General features: G+C 38.8%; 1 protein-coding gene across 1 annotated transcript in view; it reads left to right on the forward strand.

The window, feature by feature from the left end:
- Nucleotides 1-5,503: 5,503 nt before the first annotated feature.
- Nucleotides 5,504-15,710, forward strand: part of lingo2 (leucine rich repeat and Ig domain containing 2) — a 149,962-nt gene continuing 139,755 nt past the window's right edge. The window contains exon 1 of the mRNA XM_076149104.1: nt 5,504-5,556. The gene's annotated coding sequence lies outside the window, so the exon portion shown is untranslated. The remainder of the gene's footprint in view (nt 5,557-15,710) is intronic.

Below are 15,710 nucleotides of genomic sequence, written 5' to 3' on the forward strand. Positions count from 1 at the left end.
ATTTTTTACATTTTTCCCCCGTGATTTGTTCTCACACTCCAGGATGGAAGGATCAACCCTCTAACTTAAAAATCAGTTTTTATTCCAACTATGAGGAAATGAATCATGTATGCTTATCAGATGGGTCCAAAAATATATATCTAGTATAGTTTCTATGACAATAGACATTTACATTAGGCTTTGCACAACAGTAACCACGGCTACGTAGAACCCCTATATTTGTGCAAATAACTCTAAATATGTCATAATGTACCAAAGTAACCACTGGCAATGAACGTTGAAGCATATGGACGTAATCATTCTGTTGAAATTGTGGTTCAATGCACAAGTTTCCACAATCAGTGCACAACTCAAGGTGGGAGGATTTGTGTTCATTGGACGCTAAAGCACTTGGAAGACGTGTCTAAGAAATTGGAGGTATGGCTGCACTCTGCACCTACAGATGATAGTGTGTGATAAACTGAGCTCCAGGCTTACATTTTTCAGTAACTTCAAGGTGTGCCTATTGTTAGTACTGATGTACTGTTAAATAGCTTTACTGCTCATTCGTTGAGGTGTTTATTCTAAATGTCAGGTTTGTACAATAATGGATTGAATTTGAATGTGAGTTTGGAAAAAAAAATGCAAATAAAGCCTGAACAAGGCATTAGAGCCAAGCTCTAGACTCTGCGTATTTTGATGGAATGATTAGAATCCTGTAGCATTCTGTGAAATGCTACTGTTTTGTGTTGATACTCTTGCTTTCCATCTGAAATCCTGACCCGATGTTGGGTGGAGTGCCACTGAATCTCTTTTAAATCACTCCAGATAGCTTTTGCTAGATATGGCCATTTTCTTTTAGCAAATCTCTCCAGCACCATCTATCTCTGTTGTGGCATTTAAAAACACTGCCCGGATCTGTTTTTCTCTTTGTGTTCTGAAGCGATTGTGCTGTGGCCTACATAGTGATTCTTGAGATTTAAAGCCTCCCCAAAGTATGCGGCAAATGTCTCAGTGGAAAATGTGACACTGTTTACAAGACTGCTCCAGATATTTTAACAAACAACTACCATCTCATTTTGGGTTGTCATCCAATCTTCCTCCGCTAATTGACCTTTTTTGTTTTCTTTTAGTGAAAATTACGAAATTATGAGGCCAGACATGATAACGTTGTTCATTTTTGACATCCACACAGTATATTTAAGATATTTGGCATTCACTTACCAGTTCCATTATAGTCCTTAGAATGGACATGTATGGATCCACAGAAAACAATCCATGGAACAAATACTCTAAAAGATGAAGGTGAAACAGCTGTTTTTGCTGTTGCCTTAGAAAGTGTTTTCCTATGACATTTACCTTGTAATTCCTGTGGATCGCTATCCTAGAATGTCTAGGTGCTTTCTCACATCACTTTGCAGCTTTTGCTCCATAATGTGAAGTAGCTGTAGAGAGATATATATGCAAAGCAAAGCAAATTGATTTTACAAGGTGTTTAAGCCACAGTTTTAATTGGATATCCATGAGATATGTTTTATCGTGGCCTCCTGAACGAATCTTTGCCCTGCTGAAGAACTAGCACAGGGGATCTGAAAGGCTCCATTCTATGGACAACGGAACTGGTGAGCAGAAAAGCTGAAATATCTTTCCAGAAAATCATTAAATGGAATTGCCTTATTTCAACTGTAGCTATCCGTACATTTGTCTCAAGTCTGTCTCCTTCCCCTGATTGTCTCAGTAGATTGAAGATGAGACAAACCAGGCTTTTGATGACTGTGCCCGAGGCTCCGACATTGTGATGAAACTGTATTGTATCGTCTCAGCACCAGATGTTTGGCATGAAATAACATGATGTTGTTAATGCTAATTCAAGACCTGCCTACCTCTGCTGTTTTTTTTTTTTTTTTTTTTTTTTTTTTTCAGAGCTGCAGGTGCTTTTTGTATCCCAGGAGAGGCACTCCCTCTCAGAACCAAACAGCTTTCAGGCACATCAATTATATAGCACGTGTTGCCTTTGGGGAACTCTTGAAAAATTCTAATCAAGAAAATCAGGACAAATGGATATATATTTAGAAATCTGTCTTTCTATTGTGGTTTAAATAACATAATAATCAGGATTTGGAAATGTAAGAATTGCTTGAATTTCTTTGAGAAGCATCCGCATACAGCAGTGTTCCTCTCTATTTTCCCCTTATTATCCTTCATTATGAGTAAGCATGAATGTTTTAGGGCTGATAAGTAGTTCAACATGCAACCAAACAAGAACATTGTTTTTGCCTTTAATTGAAGAACTAAACAATTAGTCTTGTAATACCCTGTATGGGTCTTATTGAAACACTAAATTAACTTTTATAGTTCAACCGCAAACCATTCTTCTGGGTAATGCTTGCAGTGCAGCAAAATAAACATGGTCTGAAACTACACCACCAAAACAGTAACAAGATTAGGAGGGTGCATCTTGCCATTTCCTTTATCTTGCTAGAAGCGCAGAGGATGAAATTACCCAATGTGATGATCCTTCATCATTGATAAAGTCTGAGACAAAATAAAAGTTACAATTTAACTGCAGAGGAAGACTTCACTTGATTATGCTGTGCTTCTCTAGAGCAGGAGGTTGGATTTTTGGGTGCAAACTTACTGTGCACACACTGAACCATAATGATGATGTTTCTGTATAACTGCAATCCATCAAGATGCAATCCAATTGGAAATCCGTGGCTCATCAGGGTTTGTAAAGGATACCGGGTTTTGTATACACTGCATACTGTAAGTTTAGGCATCAAGATGATTGGAGTGGGTAAGGTGAGCTTACGCCAAGCTCACAGGAGATTCACAAGACTATTGGATTATCAGCAGTGTATGACATTGAGCGCACACAGAAGGAACTTATTCAGTCAATTTACCTTCAAGGGAATTAAGTTAGTGTGTTTTCAATCAGGATTCTGTTTAGACACCTAAAATAAAGCATCTCCAACTATCTGTCCAAACCACTGGATGGACTAAATAGCAACCAATTCCTGTGTATCAAGGTCTGCTTGTGCGGTGATGCATATTGACAAAGTATCAGGATGATGAGGATAAGATGTCTTCATCTCAGTGTTCCATGTACAATCTAAAATCATTCAGTTTGATCTTAATTCCTATATCTTTCATTAACATAGTATTTCAAGAATACTGCTTCGATATTAACGTATTGGAATCTCTTACTTTAGACCATGTTTTATTTGTCTCAAACAGGATGCTGACTGACAGCAGGGTTAGAAATCTATTTTTTCAGAAATGTAACACTAGCTTGAAAATTCTCACTGTGACAAAAACGTATTGATTTAGAACCCGTAAAGATGCGTCAACATGTACGAAAAAAAACAAGGTATAGATTTATGGAGTTGTGACAAAATAATCTTTCAAAAGTCTAATAGTAGATATCAGATAAAGACATTTTAATGTACACTTGAGTTATACTGTATGTTTACTACAGTTGACTGTCATTGGTTGCTTTAGAGTTCATGCTAGCTGCACATTCAGGGGAAGATGTTTTTTCTCTGTTTACTGCTGAGGTTTATACTTTCACCTTGGTGAAGGAGATTTGGTGAATCTAAAAATCTCCAAAGTAGCACCTCACCTAACACTCACTACTGTGCTGTCATATGGAGGCTTGAATATTTTGGTGTTCACAGGGTGAGTCCAGAGCTCATCATCAGAGCTCATTAGGTGCAAATGTGAAGATTTAGAGGAGAAGAGAACAGAGGAAGAGAGATGGAGAAAGAGCCTGTGCGTGCGTGTGTGTGTGTGTTTTATGTGTGTGTGGCAGGCCGCCATAGCTGAGCTTGAGCCCAGTGGTAATTTAGCCATTCTCAGCAGGTTCTCTTTGGGGAGAAGCTAATATGGGCAGTGTGTGTATGTGCATCCCTGCATGCATGTGTTTCTTTGTAGAAGTGCATGTGTGTTTGTTTGGCAGAGTTTCATTTTGTAGTGAGAGTTCTGCTGACCTTGGCATACACAAGATTTCATCCCAGTAGTGTCTCATCCTCTTTCTCCTTCTCTTTCTCCTTGTTCTCTCATCCAAATCCCTTCCCAGGACAATGCAGTTCTTCCGCTTTTTGTGGAGAAGAGCCAAAATGATGCAATAGATACCGAGCAAAGGCCCCAGCATCTTTATCTTTCACCTCTATAATTTGACACTAGGCTCTGATTAAAACATACGGGATACCAAGTAGAGTGTTGGGGAGTGACAGTGACAGGCAGTAGGAGGCCCAGATGCAATCTTTAAGACAACGTCTCTGGCTGTTAATCACCAAACATTAACATCAGGGAGGAAACACCATGAATAGCATATTTGTTGTTTTTTATATTCTCCCTTGTTTCAAACAAAATCAAATATAAGAGGCATGTTTATCGTGAAAGAAATCGAACTGGCTATGATGAATATCGGAGATGAAAGCACAGATCAGTAGCACTAGAGTAATAGAGTGAAGGGGGGCTGTTTTGGGTGTTAAAAATATATTTCTGCTATCTGAAGTGTTTCAAGCTGACAGCAATAAAAGCCACATAGAGTTGCTGCCAGTCTGACTATGGGGGAAACAGCCGGCAAAACAATTCAACTGAAATGACAAGGAATGTATTTTTTCTGTTCTGTTTAAGGGGAAAAGCTTCCACGCTGCCGACTCTTATTTATTAGAAGCTTTGTTGTATATATTAGCCTGATCCTGTATGTTGTGAGAAACACTAAGTCTATAAAGTATTTTTGTCTGTTTTTAGAGGGATGAGCAACGCTTCAAACACTAAAACAAAGAAACTTCCCTTCCCTTCCTGACAAATGATTTTATTGAAGTGACTAGAAAGAGAGACTGCCAACGACTGCCAACAAAAGAAATACAGAAATTATTGATAGATAAGATAGACGCTCAATAGAGGCACAGATGACACAGATATCATGTTTGAATTGGAATGTTAGTAGTTGAAGTCAACCTTTGTATCAATGGAAACAATCCAGAAGTACCGGAAGCATCATCCAGGACTTTGCATAAACGGCTACTGAGATGAAATGCTGCCTTAAGATTTCAGTGTATCATGGTTATGACATCTTCTAATGAATAGAAAATGTAATTGTGAACAGTACATATCCTTTGTTCTCCTTTCTACCTTCTCTGTCATTGTTCATGAAACGGGATACACAGAATACACAGGGATACTATAACGCCATTATTATGGACTGTTGGCACTGTTGGCAATTAATCATTCTTTAATATTATTAAGGTTTTGACTGTGTAGTGTTGAGAGAATTACATGGTTATGGTCCTAATCTAGCAGTGGAGCACAGAAGAGAGTAACTCAAGTAAAGGATTTAGATGAGGGTTTGCAGCTGATGCTCTCATCAAAGTGATGTAAAGTATGAGCAATGAATGACAGAAGATTCCTGAATGCTGGTTTGGAAAAGTGTCTATGCTATGGAATGATGCCAGTGTCTTATTTTGCATGTCCTCACACAAACTCTTCCCTTTTTGTTTTTCAGACTGCATCTGTGTAGGCATCTATCCTCCAGAAGATAGACATGTTCTTTGCCGCAGTTCCAGAATGGTAAGTTAATCTTTTGTGCTGTGTCGTCTCTGTTAGCGTGGATAATTGTGTTCCTCAGGGCAAAACAGCGGGGCTTCATGCAACTGCACCCTGATAAGGATTTTAGCAGCCCCGGGTTTACTTTGAGTATTCTACATTCCTGACAGAGTTGAGAACGGACACAGGTTTTGTAGTGCCAGAAACCACCCACTGATACATGATTGAAAGTAAGACTAAGAAACTAAATGATTCTGCCATTCATTTAGTGGTAGTAATTTGGACCGGAAACTGTGACATCTTTTAAAGCATGTTCTGGCATCTTTACACCCTGTCATCTTCCCTCCTGAAAGTGGCTGTTATATACAAATGCGCAGCACAGTGGTTTGCCTTTTCTAAATGTGTTGACAGTCAGAGCAGATTCATCAAAAGTGCTGCTTTGACATCATCTTGTCAAGTTTGTCTTTTAAGCAGCTGTGATACAAATCTGCAAAGTTTTTTAGCATTGAGACTGTGATGAGCAACATCCCATTTCCCCTGTGGAATCTTTCTTATATACACAGTATATAGGGCAAGCGTGCAACATTCTGTGGTACTGAAAATGTTGCAGTTGCCATGCAGTGCCTGTGGTCTGAACAACATACATACTGTATGCTCTCCTTTGCTGCAGCACCATTTTACTCGATGACCGACAATATGTAGTTTAAGTGACTTTCTTTCAAAGCCCTGCTCCAACAGAACCTGTTCTTTTTTTTCTTTTTTTTTTCTGTTCAGCTATGTCAGGCCTGAGCTGTTAACACCCATAAATACTTCCTTACTAGTCTCATACTTCATCAATCAATCCAACCAAATGCTACACGTTACAGTCAAGGACTAATGGGAAAATGTAAGCCTTCACAGGAGTTCATGACAGTTGGTATGTCTCACTGGGTGCTGTTTTTTAATCCTCACATTTAGCAGCATTGACAATGGTAATCACATCCTCCCTACTATATTACATTATTAAAAAGGATAATAACAAAAGAGCACAGCATGACCCCTTTAAAGTTCATAAAAGTTTACTTCAACAGCGGGGATTCTTGTTTTCTGTGACACAATTTATAAATGTCAGAAATATTATTGCTCATTATCAAGCAGCACACAGTGATTCATTAGGTTTGAGGATTGTCTCAAAATAGACGCATGAACACATTCAGCTCCAAGGCTAAACACGTTATACAAGGGCTGGTCAGGGTGAATGCAGCCTACGGGCTCAAATCCAGAATCATTAAAGCTGTTCTCTCGCACCAATCCCTGTCATTGTGCTCGACATGATAACAGCAGCACACAGGCCCATGCCAGCTACTGTACCCGTTCAGCAGTACCAAATTGGGCAGGCGAGAGGGGATGGCACTGCACAGTGGAATGGAAAGCAACAAAGTTTGCTGTTGCCAATTATCACAGAGCCTCTTAATAATCAACTTTTTCAATTTAGAAGTTGAACCTAACTGCAAATACATCTAATCAAAGAATCCTGTTTGGGATTTATGAGAGTCTATCCAGTAAAAACCTAAACGCTCTGGGGCTAGCGACGGAATGGGAGCAGGCGTCACTGTTACGACCCTGCAGTTACTTGTATTGTGATGACGGTAAAAATGATCTATGCCATCTGTAGCTTTTCAAACAGTTTGTGGGTCTTGTAAGATACATAAAGCTTTGATTGCAGTTCACAGAATGGGGCTACCAACCTTTAAACAAAAATCTAATTTGAAATCTAATTTACAGAGGTTGTCAGTACGAGCATAGATACAAGTCTCACGTATTTATTGACATGCACAATGTACTTCCTGATGATAGAGGGAAGTGGGTTTATCATTGCAGTTTAATTGGCCTGTACTGTTTCAGGTGATTTATGGAATGAGGTCTCTATTATACGTACATCTGGTGATATCAAGAGTCAAGGACACCATGCAGCTCAAGACCTGTATAATTTAATCAACTGGAGACTTATTTGCATATTTAAAGGTGTTTATTATTTTAGGTACCTGCTTGGTACAAAAACAAGTTAATTTTGCTGTACAACAGGATTTGATTAATTGATCTGTTATATTAAATGTAATAATGGAGCAACTAAAGAAATAGCTGCTTGTTTACAGAGTGGGTTAAAAATGGGCCTTCGACATTTTTCGGGAACATTGTTATTGATTTAAGTAGAGCTACAGTGGGAGTGACCTCTATTCGGACAGTCCCTTGAAGGCTGTTAACCCTTGGATACCTGCCAATTTCTACCTGCGTAAGTTGTTGTTGTACTGGACTCATTTCGTCACATAGCAGAGCATCATAACAACAAGCTATTTTTTCAGGGGAGTCCTGCACTTTCTTCGCTTGACAACAATATTTCCTACCTTAACTTTTGGAAAATGGTATCGTTTAAATCAACATATTTTATATACAACACCCAACAACCTGACAAACTCAACACTAGTCACAAACTGCAGCTGATGGAATAAATAATAGAACCTTGTTAATAATGGATACCATTAAATCGGGCTGTTGTATAAGCTTTAAAGCCTCTCCAAAAAACCAACAGAAAAAGTCACGCAGTGTACTGTATTTATTTAGCTTTGCAGTATTAATGATGGATATTTTAAATATAATCCTTGAATTTTTATGAGCTTGACTTCAAAGCCCAGAGCCTAAAGCTGTGAAATTAAGAGGTTTTAATCCTTTTTTATGGTTTCTCCATCTTGAGAATCTGCACTTTATTCTTTGGATAACAAATAGAACACACAAAGGTCAAACAACAGGCTATTTGACCAATTATGAATTGCAGTGACTTCAGACGCACATAAATGGAACAACACAATATATACAAAATATACCCCAGGCCTGCATAATGAACACTACTTATCTTCTGTGGACAAAAGCACATATTAAAGTAGAACATGTCTGATATTTTAATGCACCAAACTAACACTTTCATATAAACAATGTGTGTTTTGTTGTCGTCTGTCACTTATTTATGTAGCATAGTTCAGGCAAGTTTTTTGAGGTTGGAGCACAGAAAATGTTTCAGCACTGATTCCACTATAGGTATATCAATAAGTAGATGGCTAATGGAAGTGCTGAGAACATATTCACTCCTCTTAGTTAATTATACAACAATTACTAGAATAATTGCTTTAGTTGAACAGGATATCCAGTGGAAATTAGATGAGTGAGTGTTTTTCACAGGTTTTGACTGCCAGTGTCAACTTTAAGTAAAAAGTGTTCTACTTCAAACTGAACCTGACATTGATCAATGTGTGTTGCAATATTTTGCTGCACTAGTGTACTTAATACATATATTTAAGAAATATTCACCACTGCCAGACAGTTTCTTGGGGCACAACTGGCAATTAGTTCTGATTTGATTTATGAATCTGCAAACATTATTCCTATGCTCGACCCACCAACTTTAACCATTAACACATATTTGAAGCAGGTCAATTCATTTGCTATCCCCCATTCACCTCCTCGCCTTGGACGAAGAACAATGTGAAGAACCTTCCACACTCATTTGATCAATGACTCATGTTTACACGGCAAAGGATGGAATCCTATTTATCCCATCCATGCATCCTGTATGTCTTCCTCCACATTTTTGCCTCTTGTCTCATTACATTATATTACATTATAGTCATTTAGCAGACGCTTTTATCCAAAGCGACTTCCAATAAGTGTGTTCAACATAATCTCATGCTATTTATAGTTTTTGTTTACTGCAGCCCTTGTTAACATTTTGTATCTCTTGATGAGGACAAATGCCTTTGTGGCCTCTGAACACTGAGACTTGATGTTTCCTTTTAGATAGGCCAGATAGGTTTAAATAAGCATCGGGGATGGGGTATCAACAACATTATAGGGCTGTCTGTAATGATTAATTGTAATCCTGTAAAATAAAACATGTTTTGACGAAAGTAGACATATCTGCACTAACCTTTTAAGGAAAATACTTCACAGAAGACTTAGTTCAAAACTTTCACAACTTTAGGAATAGGCTTTGTAATGTTTGTCATTACAGTCTTGCACAGGCAAACAGTAACACATATACAGTATATGCTATCTTGAACATATATACATGTCTATATACACAAAATATTATCCTTTTGACGCCACACTGCTTATGCAACCTGCATCAGATTTAGCCTCTCTCGCTTTTGCTCTCTCGTTCAGTATCCCTCAGCACATGGCATCAAAACTGTTCAAACTCGTTTTTATTCTCACTCAAACCCAACAACAGCTGTTGAGCTAAAGGTTTAGTCGACTGCGTCACATAGTGCGATGGAGGGGTGGGGGGTGGTAACATGGCAACATGGCAGAGCATGAAAAGATGTTTTGGATGGCATGCAGTTCTACAGCAAACCTGAATGGAATTTATCTTGACATGGCCACTTACAGATCTGATCCGACAGGACAGAAGCTTAGAGGATGTTCTTTGTCAACAACCTCACATTTAAGGAGCAATTTTGTAGTTTCACACATCACATTGAAGGGAAATTTCCCTTAAGTTTATTTTTGCTGAATTTGTTTGCAATGCTTTTTTGTCATTTGATAACAGTTTGACTTTAACATGAAGGAGCAAGTTGGAGCCATTGACAGCTGCTCTCATCAGTAACTTAGTGGAGTGAGTGTGCGGGAGAAGTGATTATCGACCTTATCGATCTTACACCTTTACAAGATTTACTGCTCATGCTCTGTAGTGCTTTTTCACAGATCTTAGAGCTGCACATCCTCACAGCTGCTGCTGCTGCAGTGCGTCGTAAAGCTTCTAACACATTTTAGCAGAGATCTGCTTGATATTGGGTTCATCGTGAAAGTGCAGATAGCAATTCATGCATAAATTTGAGCTTGAGTGATAACAGAATGGAGGCATATTGTGAATACACTAGGAGGTTATGACAATATAATCAATCACTGGGGAGAGTTGCAACAGACAGAGATGCCTTCTCTGTTGGACTCTCTGAAATCACCCACTGAGACACATTTTGAATATATATCGGTTGACACTGTATCACTCAGCTGAAAAAAACATCTTTATTCATCAGATCAAGGCAGATGATCTCCACCTTTGCATCCTGGTATTTTCCTACTGCGTCAGGTTTAGTTACAATGGGATATTGATAGATTGCAGGCTATTTGTCATGAGTAATCTGTGAGACTTTTATCATCGACTCTTTCAGCTATCTCCTAGTCCTTCCTCTCTCTGTCGAGCTGATTTGTATTCTCAGTATCCGCGCCGTTGTTGTTGCTAAGGCGATGGCGGGGAGTTTGAGTGCAAGGACTGCATGTGTAACATCTGATTGACAGTGTAATGTTGCAGGAGACAGTCTAGGAAATAATCTGACTATTCAACATGATAAGAATTAAGTCTTCTCCTCCTGTACCCTAAAACATCTTCAGATGTGGATAAATGAGGGAAAAAGTGTTTGGAAGTCTAAGCTAAAACAACGTAGACTCACACAAATGCTTTTAACATCAACTCTTACAAATTATATTAATATACTACTACGATTCAGTCTCAAGTAAGTTTCTGTTATAAAAAGCTATGAAGCATATTTCATTCATTTGTTTAGCAAAATGTGTGCATGGGGAAACATCTCATTAAATGCATCCAAACAAACAGTAGCTGCAAAACAATTACTTCTAAGTTTTAGTGATACGACAAAGTCTGAGTAGCAGCAGCAGCAGTCAGTGTCAGGGGGAAAACAATCAAACATTTTGAGGATGAAAATACGACTTCAGTTTACAGATAATATGCACCAAAACAAGATTGAGTACACAAATAAGTACAGAAATAAGATAAGCATATGCAGACTTAATGGTAAGGTGAGCAGATGTCCTCGTTTGTTTGACAGTTTGATCCGTCTCTGGAAATGTTCTTGTTTTTTTACTTGTTATTTTTATAGCAGTTTGATGTCTTATCATTTCTCCTCCGTTACTAACTAACCTCACTCAAGATAGTTTCCATATTGAAAACTGAGTTAGATAGCAATAACTGGCACAAATGTTTTGAGAACAGTTCTTTAGATATTATTTTGTTGTCGACACTAAATATTGTTACTGTTTCCTGATAATCGATTTTACGGATAGTCGGTAAATGTCAGTAGTTACTTTGAGTCCACCACCTATCCGAAATTAATCTGGAATAACTTTCAGTACTGCTTGTGTCATCTACCCAAACAATGCACCTGTCTTTTCAAATTGCCAGTCCTCTGATGATGAGAATTCAAGGTCAGTGAACATAAATCATGAGGATGTGGCTTTCTCACAATCACTGAATGGAGTCTTATCTTACAGTCACCAGTATCGTCTTCCCTTGACTATCCTCCCTCACCAGATTACCATGTTTGTGGTTACACATTTTAATTGTGTCACTTTCCCACAGTGGTTAATTCTTCAGCTGTATTTCAGCGATTTCTGGTCGACCACAATGCCACACGTGGGAGGGTCTCTCACAGGATGAAGCATAAAATGTGAGACGCTCGGAGATGCAGGGAAGTAGACAAAGAGAATATCAGTGAAATGCATTATTTCATATGCCCTTGTTGTAGATATTTAATGTTACAATGGTAAAATATTTGTTTTATAGCTAATATTTGGATGAATGGTGGTATCTGACAATTTGTGTTACCTGTTCCTATTGGTTAGATTATGAACATTGAGAGAAAAAGCAAGAGAGAGCTGAAGGGACATAGAAGGAAAGCTGCTCATTTTGCTTTCTCTCCTAGCGTTATGTTATGTCACTTTGACTATGACTATGACTATCATCCATTTAATCTCTAAAAGTGCAGACGCTGCATTCTTTGCCACGAGCGACTCTCAACTCGGAAGTTTGTTTGCACCTTAACTCAAGTGGGTTCACTGGTCAAGTAAGAGGGATTAATTAATCAATTCACTACGCGAGCAAATGGACTATCTGTCATTGTTTCGCTAACCCAGCTTGACAAAGTGGCTTCTTTTGGACCGCTTCCGATCTGGAAAGGGAGGGCATCAACCAGATAGCGATCGGGGCTACACTGGGATGCTCAGCATTCCTCTGGCATCGATAGACATATGAGAATGTCGCCTCCATGGATCTGCCTGTGTTTCACCATCTGGCTCCCCTGCAGAGACGGAGAGACTGGTAAGAGAGAAAGGTGCCTTCCTTCAAGCATGGAATCAGTCCTGCAGCATTTTATTTTTGGAATACAGCCTATTTTGGGTTTTGCCGGCATACAAGGGTCTGTGGTTTCTATAAAGTGATACAGATTAATGGAAAGCCACAGGGAATTTATCTTATTTAAAATAAAAGAGAATTAGTAAAGGGTAACACACATTGGTGTAACATATATTTTGTTTGAACAGAACAGGAAAAAGACACTTTTTATTATTTGGAAATGTTTAATCTAGTTAAGTAAACAAGCTGGATATTTTAAAACTGATTTGTTTAAACACTGACTATTCCAGAGTTACGACATATTTGAAGTTGATTTTAAAAATGACCTCAGGTTCCAACCCTTACTTTATTTAAAAGGTTAAATACTTCTTCTATCTATCTGAAGACTTTCACCATATTTCACAAAAAGAGTTCAGGTGCTGCGCTTGTTCTCTATCCACTTTTTTCGGCAGAAAGCGGTTCACTCGATTAACTCTACAGCATTGAGCAGCAGCTCCTTAAATAACATGTAAGGGCATCGCAGCTGGCACAGTCTGCCTCTTCAACCTGAAGTCATTGCTCTGTGTCTCATTTCCCATTGTATTGATATCTTTAAGTGAGCCTCTCAAGTGCCTGGAGGGATGGGATGCTTTATAGATCGCTGTCAAGCTATTGGGACACACCCGACTAGTCTGGCTTGACTGTAATCTCATGGTCCCTTTTTTCTATTAGTGCTGCAGAGAAGGACAGTCGTGTCTTTTTGTTAGAGGACAGGGTAACGGTGATACTGTGGTTAGCCTTCTACTATCCTTTTACAGTAGGGTGGGGTCAGTCATTGCAGATGAGTTTTTAATTCACAAAAAGGAAATCCCATGCTGAAGCGATCGCTGTTGAGATCCCTTTTTAAATCATTAGATATACTTTAATAACATTTCCAAGTTCACCAATGCAATTTAACACTATAATTATGTTCCACAAATGAAAACATACAGATAACATAGGTATTTACGTATAAAAGCTAGCTTGGATCAAAATTGTGTTTTCAAAGGGTTCCTGCTGAGTGATGGCTCACTTATTGAGGACATTTTAAGATGGAAAGAAAAAGAAAATCAATTCTGCAACGAGGCCATGCAGAGAAGTGAACAAGACTGAGAGCCAGAGAGAATATGTAGAAGGTGTGAGGAACCAGATATAAATGTTTTTAGGCTAGAATGGACTCCTCCTCTCAAAGTAGGAAATAAACAGTTTTTATTCAGGACAGGACTGTCAGAGAGGTCTCTCTCTCTCCCTCTCAAATTTGTGTTATTCATCTTTTGTCCTTTGTGCTGCATTACTTATGCAGCCTAGTTCCTAGTGGTTCCTAGTGCACACATGGCCGTCTGTTGGTGGAGAGGGAATCTCTCTTTGAATTGTCTCTCAAAGGTATCTTCCTTTTCCCTATACATTAAGGATTTGGGGAGTTTTTCCTCGTCTCCCTAGGGAGCTCTGGGCTGCTGTTGTTGTTGGCCTGCAAAGTCCTTTAAGACGTTGTATGTGGCGTTGGGCTGTACAAATAATTTTCACTTGATTTAGTCAAGGTAACTTAAATAAAACTGGTCTGCTCATTTTTAGACATCAATAGCAATATCTGTAAGCTGCCTCAGTTGTAGGTGTACAATAGTGTGTCTGATCTTAGATTCTACACTTTGCATTAAAAGTGGTCTCAATATTTGCACATTTTTGAAAATGTCATTTGCATATAATGACATATGATGAAGGGTCATTACACTATTAAAGCCACCCCCTTTGCACCATGGATGCCATTTTTGTCATTATTTAAATGGCGAATATGGTACCCATTTGAATAACTCCATTACAAACACAGATAACATGATAACAAAAGTTGTAGTATTAGTAAAAGGTGAGCTCAAGAATCGCTAGGAAGATGACTACATGTGTGTCTATGTGTTATCTTGTGTGTCCTACCTGTATGGACTGACTTGTAACTGAGATCAAATCACAATGAAATCCAAGCAACTGATGTATTTGGTCATTCAGATCAGTTTGCAATCTGATCAGAACACATTCTGTGAGCAAATACGGCCGTCAACATGTCTTATTCATTGTCTGGATGACCTATCCACATACCGATTGCATGTAACCAAATATGTAAAAGGGGCCTTCAAATCGGAAGCGTAGTTCATTGTGTCGCTGCCTGTGCAACTGCCTTTATATGCTGTTCAATAGCAACATTGATTGCATTTTCCCTTTTTTAATTAATTACCTGTAGTTAATCAGTAACTACTCACAGTCACAGGTGTTTCGTTAATTTAAACACAACAGTGGAGCAAATAAACTCCCGCATGGTCAATAATTCCAATTGACCACGTGGGTCTTTTCATACACAGCCAGAGATAATCTGGCAGTGGCATGATGTCGAGACACGGCAATGGTTTTACCCAGCTGGATAAATAATGCAGATGATTAAAGAAGAGATGATGGAGATGTGCTCAAACAGAGAAGCTGCTTTGTGAAGTGCAGGCAGCTGGATTGCAGTAATTAGTCAGCAAAGCTCTCCGTAGATGAGGGCAGCTGACCACCGGCTTCACCTGGTTAGAAGAATGGCTGAGCCCTTTTCCTCTCTCAAATATGACTGTGATTAACATCAGCAATTACCTGTGGAAATTGCATTCCTTTTCTTCTTTTACGACAGAGATCAACAGCCTGTGGGGCTTAGATAGACTCAACCACAAAGCACATTATTTTTTTGAATAGTTTATTCAGACCACTTAATACCCACACCTCACATTATAATGCTGTCCAGAGCAACATAACCACTAACTATGGCCCCAAAGAGTAAGACAAAACAAGACTTCTCTGATACGCTCAACAAACCCTAAACAATATTGGCATGACAAGGGGCAAGTTCCTTTGTTTAACCTGAATATATTACAGATGTGTAATATAGCCATAGCCACTCTATCTCCTTTAATATTCCACTGTACTCCAGTCCTCAAGTACTGCATGATCGCATCCCACTGTG

The sequence above is a fragment of the Genypterus blacodes genome, unplaced genomic scaffold (assembly GCF_046128005.1).
Source record: "Genypterus blacodes isolate CSIRO-AG114 ecotype Tasmania unplaced genomic scaffold, CSIRO-AGI_Gbla_v1 ptg000044l_1, whole genome shotgun sequence".
In the NCBI taxonomy this organism is placed as follows: Eukaryota; Metazoa; Chordata; class Actinopteri; order Ophidiiformes; family Ophidiidae; genus Genypterus; species Genypterus blacodes.